Here is a 16,398-nt window from a genome sequence, read left to right on the forward strand (position 1 = left end):
TTCTTGCAGGTCTTTTGTGCTTGGAGGTTGTTTTTTATATCACATTTGAGCGGTGCAAGTTGGCCCAGACACTTGCACTCTTCATATTTTGTTCCTTTGGATTTGGGTGGGTCCCAGCACTTTCTCCGTCGGTGCTTTTCTTTGGACCATTCCTGTTATCCGACTGGCGCTCACTGCAGACTTCTACTTGCCCGCCGCTTTCTTACTTTTATGCTCTCTTGTCGGTTGTTATGGTGGCCCTGGATGATTTATTTCGGTGGTCTCTTTGGCCCGGAGCCTCATTCATCTCGGGAGTTATATGGTTTCTACTTTTGCTCCGTGCATTGGTGGCTCTGGACGTTCTCTATTGGTTGCCTCTTTTTTCAGAGTTACAGTCATGCTTGGATTTTTGATTTTATGAGCTCCGTCAGTTGTCCCCCTCTCCTTGGGTCTTGGAGCTTTTCTGACTTGAGCTGGATTATGGTCCTCCTTTTGTGTTTCGACAATTTTTGCACAGTAACTTTCCAGCTGCATATTATTTTGACGGCCAGATCGTGTATAGCAGACCGATCTCGGATTAGGATGTATTCTTCAGTTTGGCAATACACTGGCAGATGACTCAGAGATGGGTACCATCGGTGGTCTTTTGCACCTATTTCTGAGCCGGGTATCTACTGCTTAGAGAGGATTCGTTTTATTTTCATGTATTTAACTTTGTTTCTTGCTGTTCATTTGTATTATGCGCTTTATCTAGGGATTATTTTTTGGCTCATATACTTGCCACCCTAGATTTTTGGTTTATGTGTGTTTTGTGGTAGCTTTTCAAAAGGTCTTGGTATAGTCCCCATCTCGTTAGGTTTTATGTTGTATCTCTATTTTTGATGATATATACAGGTAGGGGTCTGCCTAACCCCCCCGTCTCCGGCGGTGTTTATATTTAAAAAAAAAAAAAAAAAAACCCTAAACCCTAAACCCTAAACCGCCCCAAAATTTTTTCTCTCATTTGTGAATAGTGTCAAAAAAGCCCCAATTTAGCCCTAAAAATCGCCCCCATGTCGGCGCCGGTTTCCGGCCGGCCACCGGTACAATCAGGTGCACATCGGCGAGACGAGGCTGCTGTCCCAATTTCAGGTCCAACGGAGGTCGTTTCTCCAGCCAAATCGACGGTCAAAGCTCCGGAAATTGCGCAGATTCCGTCGCCCGGAATCACACCTGTCTTCGATCATCGTCCGGCGACGATTGTTACACCATTCAAATCGTCTCCTCCAGTCGATCCTCTGGTCCAAAAATCAGCCCAAACGGAGTTCATTTGCATCCCGCAATCGTCCGGCGATGTTCCGTCAGTACTGTTCACCGCGACGCCGAATGTTTCGGCTCCGATTACGGCCAGCTCCGGTCTTGGTTCTCCGATCAAGACCCCGATCCGGAATGCCCAGGACCAGGCGCGTCCATTGGTATCTTCAATTGCTTCATCGGAGTCCGGTGGTGGCGGGAATTTCAAATCTACGAATTTCAGCCCCCAAGTTATATATGCGATGGTTTCAAAACTCAATTACTCCGAAACGGTTGCTGATTTTTGCAATTCTTCTCTACTACAAACTCATCAAGTCATGGGTAAGATATCTATGCCTTCAATTTCGGAAAATACATCGTCGATCGGAAACGCCCAAAATCAAGTGTTTGGTTCGTTTCCGGCGAACGTTTCCGGTCAATTGCCTCCGTTTCAGCCCGGTTCTTCACCTTTGGTCACCGGTTCCGTGACACCACCGTCGTCGCCGGTTGTTGGTGGTGCTCCGGTGGTTGTCTCGCCGTCGCCGGTTTTTGGCGGTCAACCGATGGTCAACTCTTCGGTTTCTTTTGCAAATGCAATTCCGGCTTCTGTTTCCGCTTCCTCAGCAACTCCCTTGGCTTCTTTTAGGGATGTTACTGCTCCTTCTCCAGCCAGACAGAGTTTTGCCGGGTTTGGTGGTTTGGTGGGTGAGATTCCTGAACCGGCCATTGTTGATGGTATACCGGGTATTCTATTCCCGGATCATGTTATTTCTTCTCTGTCAGTGCCTTTTAAATTTGCGTTGATTGGCCGTGTTACAGGGAACCGGGGTGTTACACCCAATAGTGATATCTTGGCTGCTTTTTCTCGTTTTGGCTTTTTGGCCTCATTTACATTGAAATTTCTTCCCCGAGGATTTCTGGTTCTTATTTTCTCTAGCGAGGAAGATTATTTGAAGTTCTGGCCTCAGGACTTAGTTTCTATTGGGTCAGTGTCGAAACGCTTTTTCAAATGGACACCGGAGTTTAAATTTGAGGCTGAGTCTTCGATTGCTCCGGTTTGGGTTCGTATTCCTTATCTACCGTTGCATTTATATGACAAGAAGTGTCTTTATCAGATTGGTAAGCTCTTAGGAAACCTTGTTATGGTGGATGAGATCACCGCTGATGGTTCTCGGGGATCTTTTGCCCGTATTTGTGTTGAGATTGATGTGTTGCTTCCTCGTCTGGATGAGATCTGGGTCGGGTGGGGCAGCCACCGGCAGACTTTGGGGGTGGTTTATGAAAAAGTCCCCTATTTTTGCAAGGATTGTAAGATGATAGGTCATTCAGTGCAGCGTTGTTCTCGTTCTGGTTATAAGGCTCTTGGTGGCCGTTCTTTTGCTCAGGGGCAGCGGTCTCCTTCTTCGGGTCAGCCTCAAGGTTTTCCGCCTGGCTCGGTTTCTTCTAGTGGTCCTGGTTCTGGGAGTACTGAGCCAGGATGGGTTCAGCAGAGACGTAGGCGCCGCCAGGCTTCTAGTCAGGTTACTCCACAGTCTCTTATTTCGAGTAATCAATTTGCGGTTCTTCACTCCATTTCAGGAGATTCCTTTTCAGGTAGTAATTCTGGTGTTGGTTCATCTTCATGCCCATCGTCTTCTTCTCATGTTTTAGAGGCTATTGTTGAGGATGTTCCATTGGTGCCTCAGGTTGTTGTGGCTCCGATGCATTCTCCTCCTGCTATACATGTGGTTGTTACATCAGTTATTGCAGGTGATGCTCAGGGGTCTGGTTCTGGAGCGAGCTCTTCTCTGGTGGATGTTGTTCCAGTGGTAACAGACCCGATGATTGTTTCCACTGTTCCGGCACAGATGGTTGTTCCTACAGCTTCTGGTCCCATTACTTCGTTACACATCGACCTTGGGAATGGTTCTCGAGTGGCTGATTTGGATCTTCCTCCTACTACTTCCTGTCAGTCCTTGCCATTACCAGGTCGCACGCGCTCACAGCAGCGTCGGTTTTACAGATCTCAGAAGAGTCAGACGGGGTTACCCTATGGGCGACCGCCTGATTCAGGTTGATATGATTTTCTGATGGGCGTTCACTGCAGAGTTCTCCTTGCCCATCAGTGTTATTAGTTTGTCTGATGTATTCCGGGGCGCCCGATGTTTTTATTTCTGTGTTTTGCTTTATTCTGGGTTGCCCTGTTGTAGTATGTCGTTATTTTTGTTATGATGTTATGCTTCTGTAGCCTTTTTCTGCGGAGGTCTTGGCCTAGTCCCCCTCCCATCAGGCTTTCTTTGTACTGATCTTTTGTTGTATATAAATAAAAAAATTTAATTAAAAAAAAAAAAAACCCTAAACCCGAAACCCTAAACCCGAAACCCGAAACCCGAAACCCCAAACCCCAAACCCTAGACCGGTTCTTGGCCGGTTCGCCGGTCCTTCCGAAATGCCTTGTCGAGGCGACCAACATACTAAAATTTCAGCTCAATCGGAGGTGATTTGCCCGTCCCATTTCATGTCTGAAAATCTGCAATTTCCAGCCAAAAAGTCGTCTACGGCGGATTCAACTCTGTTTTTTGCAAATGATATACCGTTAGATTTGTCTCTTCAAGACGAGTCTACTACCATAATTTCATGCCAATCGGAGTCGATTTCCCCCTCCGATTTGAATGTCAAAGTGCCGACGGCACTGTTCATGCGAAAATCGAGCACCTCTTCGTCGATTCCGGCAAGCTCTGATCATCAATCTTCAATCCAAGCCTTGATCTGTGATGCCCACTTTAAGGCGCTCCATTTGGTACCGGTGCAGTCGTCTGAGTCATCTCGGGTAGTCGGGAATTTTAGATCTACTGTTACGCCTACACAAACCCTAGAGGCGATGGTTTCTTCCGTCTATTGCGCCGCCGCCGTTGCTCCAAAACTGAATTCATTTGACCAGTCGTTTCCTCAGGTGATGGGTAATCATTTCATGCATTCAATTGCGGGTAATTATGTGCCGATCAAAAAAGCCCAATGTAATGGGTTAAATGCGAGTTCATCGCCGAGTTCTTCCATATTTTGCCCGAGTTCTTCCGAGTTCAATCGTTCCGAGTCCGGTTCTGGGGTCCCCTTTGCTTCGTCGGCCGTCGGTGATAGTCTGATGCCGGAGGTCCGAGTTGACTCAGTTGAGTCTCCCTCTCAACTCGGCCAAGTCAACTCGGCAGTACCTTTTGTTTTTAAAGGTGATACAGCTGCTCAAGTTGCTACGGAGGTTGTTTCTGCGCGCTCTGTTCCTCCTAAGGTAAATTTTCGGGATATTTTGCGACGGTCCTCTCCGGTTTCGCAGAATCAGAGTTTTACAGACATTGCTGACTCACTGGATGAAGTACTTGCTCCGACTGTGCGTGACGGGATTCCTGGTATTTTGTTCTCGGATCAGGTTATTTCGTCCCTATCTGCTCTATTTAAGTTTTCTTTGGTAGGGCGTATCACTGGGAACCGAGGTTTGACTCCCAATACTGCTATTTTATCTACTTTGTCTTGTACTGGTTTGTTGGGTTCTCATACTGTTCGTTTTCTTCCTCGTGGGTATATGGTTCTCACCCTTTCCTGTGAGGAGGATTATTTGAAGTTTTGGACTCAGTCTGTAGTTTCGATTCGGACAGTAGTGATTCGATTTTCTAAATGGACTCCCGAATTTAAGTTTGAAGCAGATTCTCCTATTGTTCCGGTTTGGGTCAGGTTCCCGGATTTGCCCTTGCATCTTTATGCTAAACAGAGCTTGTATCCACTTGCTAAGATTTTAGGTAATCCTATTAAAATTGATGAGATTACTACTGATGGTACTAGAGGATCTTTTGCTAGGGTGTGTGTTGAGATTGATGTTCTTAAGGCTCGCCCGGAGCATGTTTGGGTGGGGTGGGGCGATCATAGCCAGGTTGTTGAGGTGGTTTATGAACAAGTTCCCCATTATTGTTCTCATTGTCAGTTGTTGGGCCATTCACTTGAGTTTTGCTCTCGTAATGGCAAGTCTTCTCGCCCGCGTCGGACACAACCTCATGGTAAGTGTGTTGTTCCTGATTCCCCGTTTCAGACACCTAGTGCTTCGTCACCGGATGTTTCTTTAGATCTGGCCCAATCCAGTGATGTTCCTTATGAGCGTCCAGAGCAGGTTTCAAAGCGTCCCAGGAGTTGTCCTGTTTTGAGGAAAGATCCAAATCGACCTATTTCTTCGAATAATTATTATGAGATACTGCAGGATTTACATACTGAGTCAGGCCCTGGTGAGACTTCTGGTGTAGTGAAACCCCATCCACAAAGAGTCAAATCACTTCTTAGTAAGTTAGCGGTAGAGGGGAATGCTGCTGCAGGGTATTCGTCTCAGACAGCTTCGGCTCCGGTTCGATCGTCTCAGGTCATAGATATGGTTGATGTGGTGTCTACTTCTGTTGCAGATGTTATTGCACCTCTGGTTGTTCGCGTTTCGATGGTTGAGCTTGCTCCTACTGTTCAGGATCTTGTGGTTGCTCCTGCTGTTCCTATTGATTTTCCATTGTTTGGGATGGATTCAGTGAGTGTGGGCGATGAGGCTGGTTCGGTGCCTTCTTCTACCGTTGAGTGTTTATCTTTACCGCTCCCTGGACGTACACGTTCTCAGCAGCGCAGATATTACCGCAACTAGGCTCTTCAGTCGTGTTCGCCCTATGGTCGTCCTCCTGACGCTAGTTGATATTGCTTTTATGCTCTTCTTGGGTGTTAGGTGGTGGGCGTTTACTGCAGAATTCTCCTTGACCACCCTTTTGTCTTATTTTGCTTGATGTATTCTGGGGCAACCTCTAGTTTTTTGGATTTTGTTCTGTTGTATTTCGGGTTGCCCTGTTGTAGTTTGTTATTTTTGTTTTGATGTTGTGATTGTATAGCCTTTTGTGGAGGTCTTGATACAGTCTCCCTCACATTAGGTTTTATTTGTACTGAACTTTTGTTGTATATAAATAAATTTTATTTAAAAAAAATAAATAAATAAATAAACCCTAAAGCCTAAACCCTAAAAAAAAAACCCTAAACCCTAAACCCTAGATCTGATCATTCTGGGCTTCCATACCTCAGAAACAGATCCTCTTAGCCATTTGCAGCCTCTTCTTCTTTTTTGGATCTCTTTCTTTATGATCTCTTGCTCTATATCTATTTATATCTATATACATATACATATATATATATATATATATTTTATTGCAAGTTAGTGTACTTGGAGGTTGTTTTTCACTTCCATATGGTCTGTGCAAGTGGGTCCAGACACTTGCACATGATCTGTGTATTCTTGTTTGTTCCGAGTGGGTTTCTGCCCTATTTCTGTTGGTGCTTTCCTTTGGCACATTCATGGTTCCTGGCGGGCGTTTACTGCTGGTTCTCCTTGACCGCCGTATCAGTTATTGTAGAGGTGTTTGCTGGATGTCATGGTGGATTCATGGGGTGCTTTCTAAAGAATCCTCTGCTTTTTATGACATGTTCGTCAGACTCCTACTTCATGGGATCGAGCTCTCTGCTCTTTTGATTCAGATGCTAGATATCTTTTGTTCTGGCGGGATTGCGATCTATATCTTGCTCTGTGATCGCCATTGTATAGTGACTTCCTTGCCAGATTTTCTTTTGACTAGTGGGTTTGGTACAGTTTCCAGCTACCAGATTATATTTATATTGACAGATTGGACTCTCCAGGATGATAGCTCCGGGATGAGAGCTTTTGCATGGACTCTGCGATCATCTCGCCGTTATCATTTTGTCTTCCTCCGCATGTGGTTCATAGCGCTTCTCGTTTTTTATTAGTTGTTGTCGCTTATTTTGTAGTCTTCTACGGTTCGTTTTGATTTTGTCATTCCTTCCCTAGGTTGCTTTGTATTTATGTTTCTACTGTTTTAGCCTTTTTGAGGAGGTTTTGGTTTTATCCACCTCCTCTTTTAGGTTTTTTTTCTGTATTCTGTATTTTGTTACTGTTTATTTTGTGGATATATACAGGTAGGGGTCTGCCTAACCCCCCCGCATCCGGCGGTGTTTTCCGGGAAAAAAAAAAAAAAAAAAAAACTTCTAAACCCTAACCCCTAAATCCTAAACCCTAACCCAAAACCATGAACCAGTTGCAACCGGAACAAATTCTCTCAAAAAAAAATAATAAATTCCCAAAAAATTCCCAAATTTTACACTATTCACGTGCCATCGCTTGCCATGTCACCGCCATCGGATCCTGACCGGTGCCACCTACCACCAGAACCGCCTCCTCATGGTGGTCATCAAACTCAAAAATCAGCTTCATCGGAGTCCGGTAACCCTTCCGATTTTCCGTTCTAAATTGAGCAAATTCCGTCCAAATCTTCGTCGGTGCCGGTTTCTGCTCCTTCCGGCACCGGACAGCCCTCAATAGACTCGCCTCTTGTAGACGGTTTGATTGGTACCACCCTCACGCTCAATAATTCAGTGTCGCCATCGGAATCGGTTTTCAAAGTGACGCCGTCACTATTCATTACATCGCCGGTATTGTGTACTTCGATTCCGGCCGATTTGTGCACCATTAATTCAATCCAAACCCTGATCTGTGATACCCACTCTCAGACGATCCCAATCGTACCGGTGTCATACCCAACGCCATTCCCGATCGCCGGCAATTTTAGATCTAAGAATGTAGCGCCGGCATCACTTTTCCGTCCTCTTCTTCGCCGAATTCCGGTGCCGTTCCGACGTATTTCTTCAATTCCTCTTCACATGTTGGTCGTCCGGTCATGGGTAGAGTGTTGCCGCCTTCAATTTCTAGTTTCCGGCCACCGGTCGGAAAGGCCCAATTTCTAGGGCAAAATCGAGTTTCTTCAAATACTTTGGTTAAATCGGACCCTCCAATGCCCGAGTCTGCTCGAATTAGTCCCGGTTTTGGGTTCGCCTCTTCGTCGCCGATCCAAGGTGGTGCTCCGGCAGGTGACTCACGAGTCAACTCGGTCGAGTCAAACCGCCGAGTGGAACGAGTTGACTCGACAGTCAACCCTTGTGCTGAAACGCTCAAAACAGGTACGCGTGTTCCTATTCCTCTTACTGTGTCTTTCCGTGATATCCTCACTCCACCGTCCCCTCGGACGGGCAAAAAAAGCTTTGATGAGTTGCACAATTCTATGAATGACATGCCTGTGCCAACTCTTCGGAATGGAAAACCGGGTATCCTATTCCCGGAAGAGGTAATTTCTTCCCTGACAGAACCTTTCAAATTTGCTCTAGTTGGAAAAATTTCTAGTAATCGATCTCTAGTTCCAAATTCTTGTATTTCATCGGCTTTTGCTAAATTGGGACTAGTTAGATCTTTTGATTTAAAGTTCATGCCTCGGGGTTTTCTTGTTCTCACACTGGCTTGGGAAGAAGACTATGCGTTCTTTTGGACTAAGGGGGTTATGCAGGTGGGACCTCTGTCGATCCGCTTCTCTAAGTGGACGCCAGAGTTTAATCTTCAGGAGGAGTCACCCATTGCCCCTGTTTGGATCCGCTTCCCAGGTCTTCCCCTTCATTTGTTTTCTAAGCTAAGTCTCTTTGCTTTGGCTAAAATTGTGGGGAAACCGGTGAAAATTGATGATCATACTGCAGACTCTTCTCGGGGTGCTTTTGCTCGAGTCTGTGTTGAAATTAATGTGTTGGAAACGCCAGTTAAAGAAATTTGTGTGGGTTGGAGCGATCATGCTCAAGAAATTGAAGTCATTTATGAGCGAATCCCCGGATACTGCACGGATTGCAAAATGCTGGGTCATTCGACCAGTGTTTGTTATTCCCATGGAAAAAATCCCAAACCCATTCGTTCTAAGCCTGCTGACTGTGCTTCTGGTCAGTCTCCCACATCTATAGAGCCTGCCCCTCTAGGGGGTGTTAATCCTGGTTTTAATTTGGGGACCCAGCCTCAGCTTCAGAAAACTGGCACGGGTCCCAAGCATAGAGGGAGAAAGAGGCTAGTTCGGCAGGTTCTTCCAAGAAAGAATCCTCTTGAATTGAATCCTTTTGAGGTTCTCTCGCATGGGCAGGATGAGGAGCCTGATCTTGTTGGCTTCGATTGTGTTGGTACGGATCCTCCATGTGTTCCTCTAGAGGATGCAGGTGTTGGTCCTTTTCGAAAGGATCAATTGGAGTCTGTTCTTGTTGAGGGTGTGATCCTGAGTGATGAGGATGATTGTGTGGATGGTATTGGGGTCCCTACTAGTGAGTTGCTTGTGTTTGGTTCACTGGGGCCTTGCACTTTGAATCACAATAGTCATTCCATCCCCTCTGTTCCTTTGTCTCCTGATGATGCTTCCTCTACGGTAAAGGAATTGGTTGCTAGGCAGGGTCCTTCTGTCAGTGAGTTGGTCTTCCGGTTGGAATCTGCTGGAGATACCGATCAGGAATTTGATCCGCATTCTGAGTCGGGTGATGGCTGTAGGTCTGAAAGTCGTATTCTGGATGCTGATATGGGGGATATTAAGAAAAGGAAGGAAAATGTTTTTCATAAGTCGCGTAAAAAGCGACAGGGCGGCTCTTGTGCCCATTCTCCATGAATTTTCTCATATGGAATGTCAGGGGGCTCCGGAGCTCGGAGTCTCAACAAAGGCTACATGCCCATGTTAATGAAAAGAGAGTCAAGATCTTGGCTATTTTGGAACCCATGATTGATCTCGATGTTCGTTTTATGACTCGTCGTTTTGGTTTTTCTCGAGTTATATCGAACTCCTCGGGTCATATCTGGGTTTTCTTTGCTGAGGATGTGATGGTTGAGTGTCTCCTTGATCACACTCAATTCCTTCACTTCCGGGTTTCTGCTACTTTTTTGCCGACCACTGTCTTTTGTTCCTTTGTTTATGCTAAGTGTGACTACATTGAGCGCAGACAGCTTTGGACTACTTTGCTTCAGGTTAAGCCTGATCAGGGTCCTTGGCTTGTTGGTGGCGACTTTAATGTAGTTAGAAATTCGTCGGAGTGTTTGTGTTCTTCTGGTGGGCGGTTGCTTCCCATGGAAGAATTTAATCACTTTATTTTGAATTCTGGGTTAGAGGATGCTGGTTTTGAGGGGTCTTCGTTCACGTGGACGAACAAGACCATTTGGAAGCGTCATGATCAGGTTTTTGTGTCTGTTGATTGGGGTGATCATTTTCATTCTATTCGTGTGGAGCACCTCATTCGTACAGTCTCTGACCATTGCCCTCTTTTTGTGTCAGTCCCGGTCTTTGCTAGTGGGCCGAAATCTTTTCGCTTTCAGAGCATGTGGCTCAGGCACCATGGTTTTTTGCAGACGGTGAGGCTTAATTGGAATTTTCCGTGCCATTTGAACGGCATGCACCGTCTTTTTGTGAAATTGAAGCGCCTCAAGAGCCATCTGAAGTGGTGGAATAAGAGTGTTTTTGGTGATCTTTATGCCAAAATTGCTGACGCGGAGCAGGCTGTCCGGATTGCTGAGGCGGTTTGCGAGGCTGATCCTTCGGATTTGCATTGGACTAGTTTGTCCAATTGCAATGCGGATCTTGCTCGGGATAGCGCAATGGAGGCGGATTTTTGGCGGCAAAAAGCCGCTTGTAGGTGGTTAGAGGATGGTGAGAGGAACACCAAACTCTTCCACAATATGGTCAAGAAAAAAAGGGTGGCTAATAAAATTTTTCGTATTTGGGATAATGGCTCTTGCTTTACTTTCCCTGAGCTTATTCAGCAGTCTGGGGCCGCCTTTTTTCAAAACCTGCTTACTGGGGATCCTTTTGTGCTTTCTTGCCCAGATTTTTCTTATTTCCCCTTGGTGATCTCGGATTTGGAGAACGCCAATATTGCTGCCCCTCCTTCTTTGGAGGAGGTGCGGACGACTGTTTTCTCCATACATCGTGATAGTGTGGCGGGGCCTGATGGTTTCTCTTCGGCCTTCTTTCAGCATTGCTTGGAGATTGTCCATCAGGATGTTTTGGCTACGGTCCTTGATTTCTTTCGGGGTAGTCCCATGCCACAGGGGTTTACTGCCACCACGATCACATTGATTCCCAAAGTCATGGGTGCACAGGCTTGGTCGGACTTTCGTCCTATCAGCTTGTGTAATGTGACTAATAAGATAATTTCCAAACTTTTATATTCTCGACTGAAGGTGGTGGCGGAGAGGCTTGTTTCGTGGAATCAGAGTGGCTTCGTTCCAGGGCGGGTGATTTCGGATAATATCCTCCTTGCTCAAGAGCTCACTCATAGTCTTTCTCTCCCCACCCGTGGTGGCAATGTTATTTTGAAATTGGATATGGCTAAAGCCTATGATAAGGTCCAATGGTCCACTGGATTCTTTGGATCCACTAGGGGTCTCCGGCAGGTCGACCCTTTGTCCCAACTTCTTTTCATTCTAGGGGCTGAGTACCTTTCGCGTGGTCTTGATCGTCTTTATCGTCAGTATCCTACGATTAGGTACCGATCTGGTTGTGATCTCCTTCTTTCCCACCTGGCCTATGCTGATGATATCATTATTTTTGCCAATGGTGGGACTCGTGAGATGAACAGTCTCATAGATTTTTTGCATCACTATGAAAACTGCTCGTGGCAGTTGGTGAATGCTGTTAAGAGCGTCATTATTTTGCCTCCGAGGTGTTCTGGTCGTACACGTTCCCGTCTCCTTCGTATCACTGGGTTTGGGGAGGGTCATTTTCCTATCAAATACCTTGGAGTTCCTTTGTTTCGTGGGAATAGAGTTTGCTCTCTTTTTGATCCCCTTGTGCAGATGGTGCGTAAGAAGTTGGAGGGTTGGGAGCTTAAAACTCTTTCCCCGGGGAGCCGTATGACTCTCCTTCGGAGTGTTCTCCTTTCGGTTCCCATTTACATGTTCCAGGTTGTCCAGCCACCTCTGGCAGTTATAAGAGGCTTGAGAATGTTGTCAATGGTTTCCTGTGGGGATCCAGATCCTTAGATAAGAAATGGCATTGGGCGAGGTGGTCTCGTGCATGTCTTCCTGTCTCTGAAGGGGGTCTTGGATTTCGCAGGCTCAAAGATATTGTGGAAGGCTTCTCCATTAAATTATGGTTTCGTTTTCGTCAAGGTTCATCCCTATGGGCCAAATTCATGATGAGAAAATACTGCCAGTTGGTGCATCCAGCTTATGTTTCATCTGCTGGGTTCATTTCTCCCACTTGGCGTCGTTTGCTTAAGATTAGGGCTCGTGCTGAATCTGGCATTCGATGGAGAATTGGGATGGGAGATGTTACTTTTTGGGATAACATCTGGTGTGGGGATGTTCCCTTGTCTAGTCAGGTTCTGGTTAGGGGGGATCGAGGTGTCTGTGTTTCTCACTTTCTTTTAGAAGGGGCTTAGGATTTTAACCTTCTCTGCTCAGTTGTCCCTCCCTCTGTTGCTGAGACTATTACTCTGATACCTATTGCATCGGGGGAGCCTGATTCGGCTATTTGGGTGCATAGTTCTGACGGTGTTTTTTCGCTGAAATCCGCCTGGGAGCTTGTCCGCTTGAGAGACCAAGTTTCTGATATCTTCACTCCTAGTTGGGGCAGTTTTCTGAAGCCTACGATGTCTTTCTTCCTCTGGAGGTTTTGGCATCAATGGCTTCCAGTTGACGATGTGCTCCAGCGTCGTGGTTTCGAGCTGGCGTCTAAATGTCAGTGCTGTGAGATGCCTGAGATATTCACGCACATTTTCATTGATAGCCCTCTTGCCAGGTCTGTATGGTATTACTTTGGGGCTGTTTTTCATGTCCGTATTCCCCTTACCAGTGATTTCAGACTCTTCCTCAGTGCTTGGAAGAGGCATCCGGGGTGGACTCCTAGGGGCCACGTGAAAGAGTTTTTGCCTTTCATCGTTTTATGGTTTCTCTGGACAGCTATGAATGATGCGAAACACCGTCATTTGCACATTTCTGGGGAGACTGTTAAGTCTCAGATTTTGTCTTATTTGCGTCTCGCTCATGCTGCATCTACTGTTAAGCCCATGCACTGGCGGGGTGTTTTGCAGGCTGCGAGAACGATGGGGATTTTTGTTGAGTTGCGTAGGGTTCATAGAATGGCGATTGTTCGTTGGTTGCGGCCGTCGTTCGAGTGTTTTAAATTGAATGTTGATGGGAGTTCTAGAGGTAGTCCTGGAGTTTCTACTGTTGGAGGTGTTGTTCGTGACTCCTCTGGGCATGTGGTGGTTTCTTTCAGCGAGTTCATTGGAGTTGCGACCAATGTCCGGGCAGAATTATGGGCTATTTGGAGGGGTCTTCTCATTTCTTCCGATCTTCATCTCTTCCCTCTTTGGATTGAGATTGACTCTTGGATTTCCGTTCTTTTACTTCATTCTCGTCGGTGCTGCTGGGACCTTGAACATTTGGTTACACGGATTCTTTTGTTGATGAGGGGGCGATCTGTTCACTTATCGCATATTTACCAGGAAGGGAATTCAGTGGCGGATGCCTTGGCGGCGAGGGCCCATACTTTTAGGCAGTATACCTTAGAGTTAGGTCCTTCCTTACCTCCAGACATCTCCATCCTTGCTAGATCTGATCGTTCTGGGCTTCCATATCTCAGAAACAGATCCTCTTAGCCATTTGCAGCCCCTTCTTCTTTTTTGGATCTCTTTCTTTATGATATCTGGCTCTATATCTATTTATATATATATATATATTTATTTATTTATATATTTATTGCAGGTTAGTGTCATTGGAGGTTGTTTTTCACTTCCATATGGTCTGTGCAAGTGGGTCCAGACACTTGCACATGATGTGTTTACTCTTGTTTGTTCCGAGTGGGTTTCTGCACTATTTCTGTTGGTGCTTTCCTTTGGCCCATTCATGGTCCCTGGCGGGCGTTTACTGCTGGTTCTCATCGGCAGCCGTATCAGTTATTGTAGAGGTCTTTGCGGGATGTCATGGTGGCTTCATGTGGTGCTTTCAAACGGATCCTCTGCTTTTTATGCCATGTTCGTCAGACTTCTACTTCATGGGATCGAGCTCTCTGCTCTTTTGATTCAGATGCTGGATATCTTTTGTTCTGGCGGGATTGCAATCTATATTTTGCTCTGTGATCGCCATTTTATAGTGATTTCCTGGCCAGACTTTCTTTTGACTAGTGGGTGTGGTACAGTTGTCAACTACCAGATTATATTTATATTGACAGATTGGACTTTCCAGGATGATAGCTCTAGGATGAGAGCTTTTTGCATGGACTCTGCGATCATCTCGTCGTTATCATTTTGTCTTCCTCAGCATGTTGTTCACAGCGCTCCTCGTACTTGATTAGTTGTTGTCGCATATTTGATAGCCTTCTAGGGTTCGTTTTGCTTTTGTAACTCCTTCTCTAGGTTGCTTTGTATTTATGTTTATACTGCTTTAGCCTTTTTGGGGAGGTTTGGTCTTATCCACCTCCTCTTTTAGGTTTTCATTATTCTGTATTTGTTACTGTTTATTTTGTGGATATATACAGGTAGCGGTCTGCCTAACCCCCCCCCCCCCATCCGGCGGTGTTTTCCGGAAAAAAAAAAACCCTAAACCCTAAACCCTAAACTTGAAACCCGAAACTCCCAAACCCCGAACCCCCAAACCCCAAAACCCTAAACCCTAAAAAAAATAAATAAAAATTGGTGATTGATTAAGTTTCAATTTTGTTAATAAAATATTAAAGTCCCTTGTCTGCCGACTTCTATTCTTATGTTTTTGCCGAGTGATATGGAGTTTCTGGATTTTTTCTCTCAGTGGTTTATCTGGCCTAGAGTTCCATTCATTCGCGTGACTCATGATGTGACTTTCCAGCTGTTTACTTTTTTGACTGCGGGATCCTATACAGCTGCCCGTTCTTGGATTAGGATGAACTTTTCAGATTGGCATTACATCGACAGAAGGCTCAAAGATGGGTACCATCGATGGTCTTTTGCACCTACTTCTGAGCTGTATCACTACTGTTTAGATATGTTTCGCTTTGTTTTCATGTATTTAGCGCTGATCACTTGTGTTTATTTGTATTATGCATTTTACTTAGGGCTTAGTTTTTGGCTTGTATATTTGCCACCCTAGGTTTCTGTTTTTCTATTTGTATGACTAGCTTTTTGAGAGGTGTTGATTTTATCCTCCTCTCTTTAGGTTTTATCTTGTATTTTGTGTTTGATGATATATACAGGTAGGGGTCTTCCAAACCCCCCTGCTTCCGGCGGTGTTTATTTAAAAAAAAAAAAAAACCCTAAACCCCTTGTTTGCCGATTTCTTACCTTATGTTTTGCCGATTGCTATGGTGCATCTGGATGTTTTATCTCTGTGATTTCTCTGGCCTGGAGCTCCATTTATAGTTACAGTCGTGTGATTCATGCTTGCATTTCTGACGTGATGAGCTCCGACAGTTTTCTCTCTCCTCTTGGGATTTGGAGCTTTTATGACTTGAGCTGCATTGCGGTCCTCCTTCCGTGCTTCGACCGTGTTTGCACAGTCACTTCCCAGCTGCTTACTATTTTGACTGCGCGATGCTGTACAGCAGTCAGATCTTGGACTATGATGTATTTTTCAGTTTGGCCTTACATTGACAGACGGCTCAGAGATGGGTACCATCGGTGGTCTTTTGCACTTACTTCTGAGCTTGATTTTTATTGGTTATATTGGTTTGGTTTTATTTTCATGTATCTAGCGCTGCTCTTAGGCGTTCATTTGTATTATTCGCTTTCCCTAGGGATTAGTTTCTGGCTTATGTATTTGCCACCCTAGGTTTTTGTTTGTATGTTTAGTATGACTAGCCTTTTGAGAGGTCTTGGTGTTGTCATCCTCTCTTTAGGTTTTATCTTGTATTTCTGTGAATGATGATATATACAGGTAGGGGTCTGCCTAAACCCCCGTTTCCGACGGTGTTTTATTTAAAAAAAAAAAACCTAAACCCTAACCCCTAAACCCTAAACCCTAGTCCCTTCGGGGACATCCGATAAAATTGGAACGATACAGAGAAGATTAGCATGGCCCCTGCGCAAGGATGACACGCATAAATCGAGAAATGGTCCAAATTTAATTCCTTCGCAGCCCGGTAGCTCGGTCTGTTTGGCGTTTCTTTGGCGCCGTTTTTCGGGTCCGTATTCCCGACACTGAGGATTTCAGTTTGTTCCTCAGTGCGTGGAAAAGAGACTTGGTCTGGTCCCAGGGGGCCATGTGCGGGAGTTTCTCCCCTGCATTGTTCTGTGGTTCCTCTGGACTGCGCGGAACGATGTTAAGCACCGTCATCT

General features: G+C 45.5%; 1 non-coding gene across 1 annotated transcript; it reads left to right on the forward strand.

Moving 5' to 3' along the window:
- Positions 1-16,084: 16,084 nt before the first annotated feature.
- Positions 16,085-16,187, forward strand: LOC142552416 (U6 spliceosomal RNA). The gene has a single exon (XR_012821749.1). It is a non-coding gene; the product is annotated as a U6 spliceosomal RNA (small nuclear RNA).
- The last annotated feature ends 211 nt before the right edge of the window (positions 16,188-16,398 follow it).

Source organism: Primulina tabacum, chromosome 7 (genome assembly GCF_025594145.1).
Source record: "Primulina tabacum isolate GXHZ01 chromosome 7, ASM2559414v2, whole genome shotgun sequence".
Lineage (NCBI taxonomy): Eukaryota > Viridiplantae > Streptophyta > Magnoliopsida > Lamiales > Gesneriaceae > Primulina > Primulina tabacum.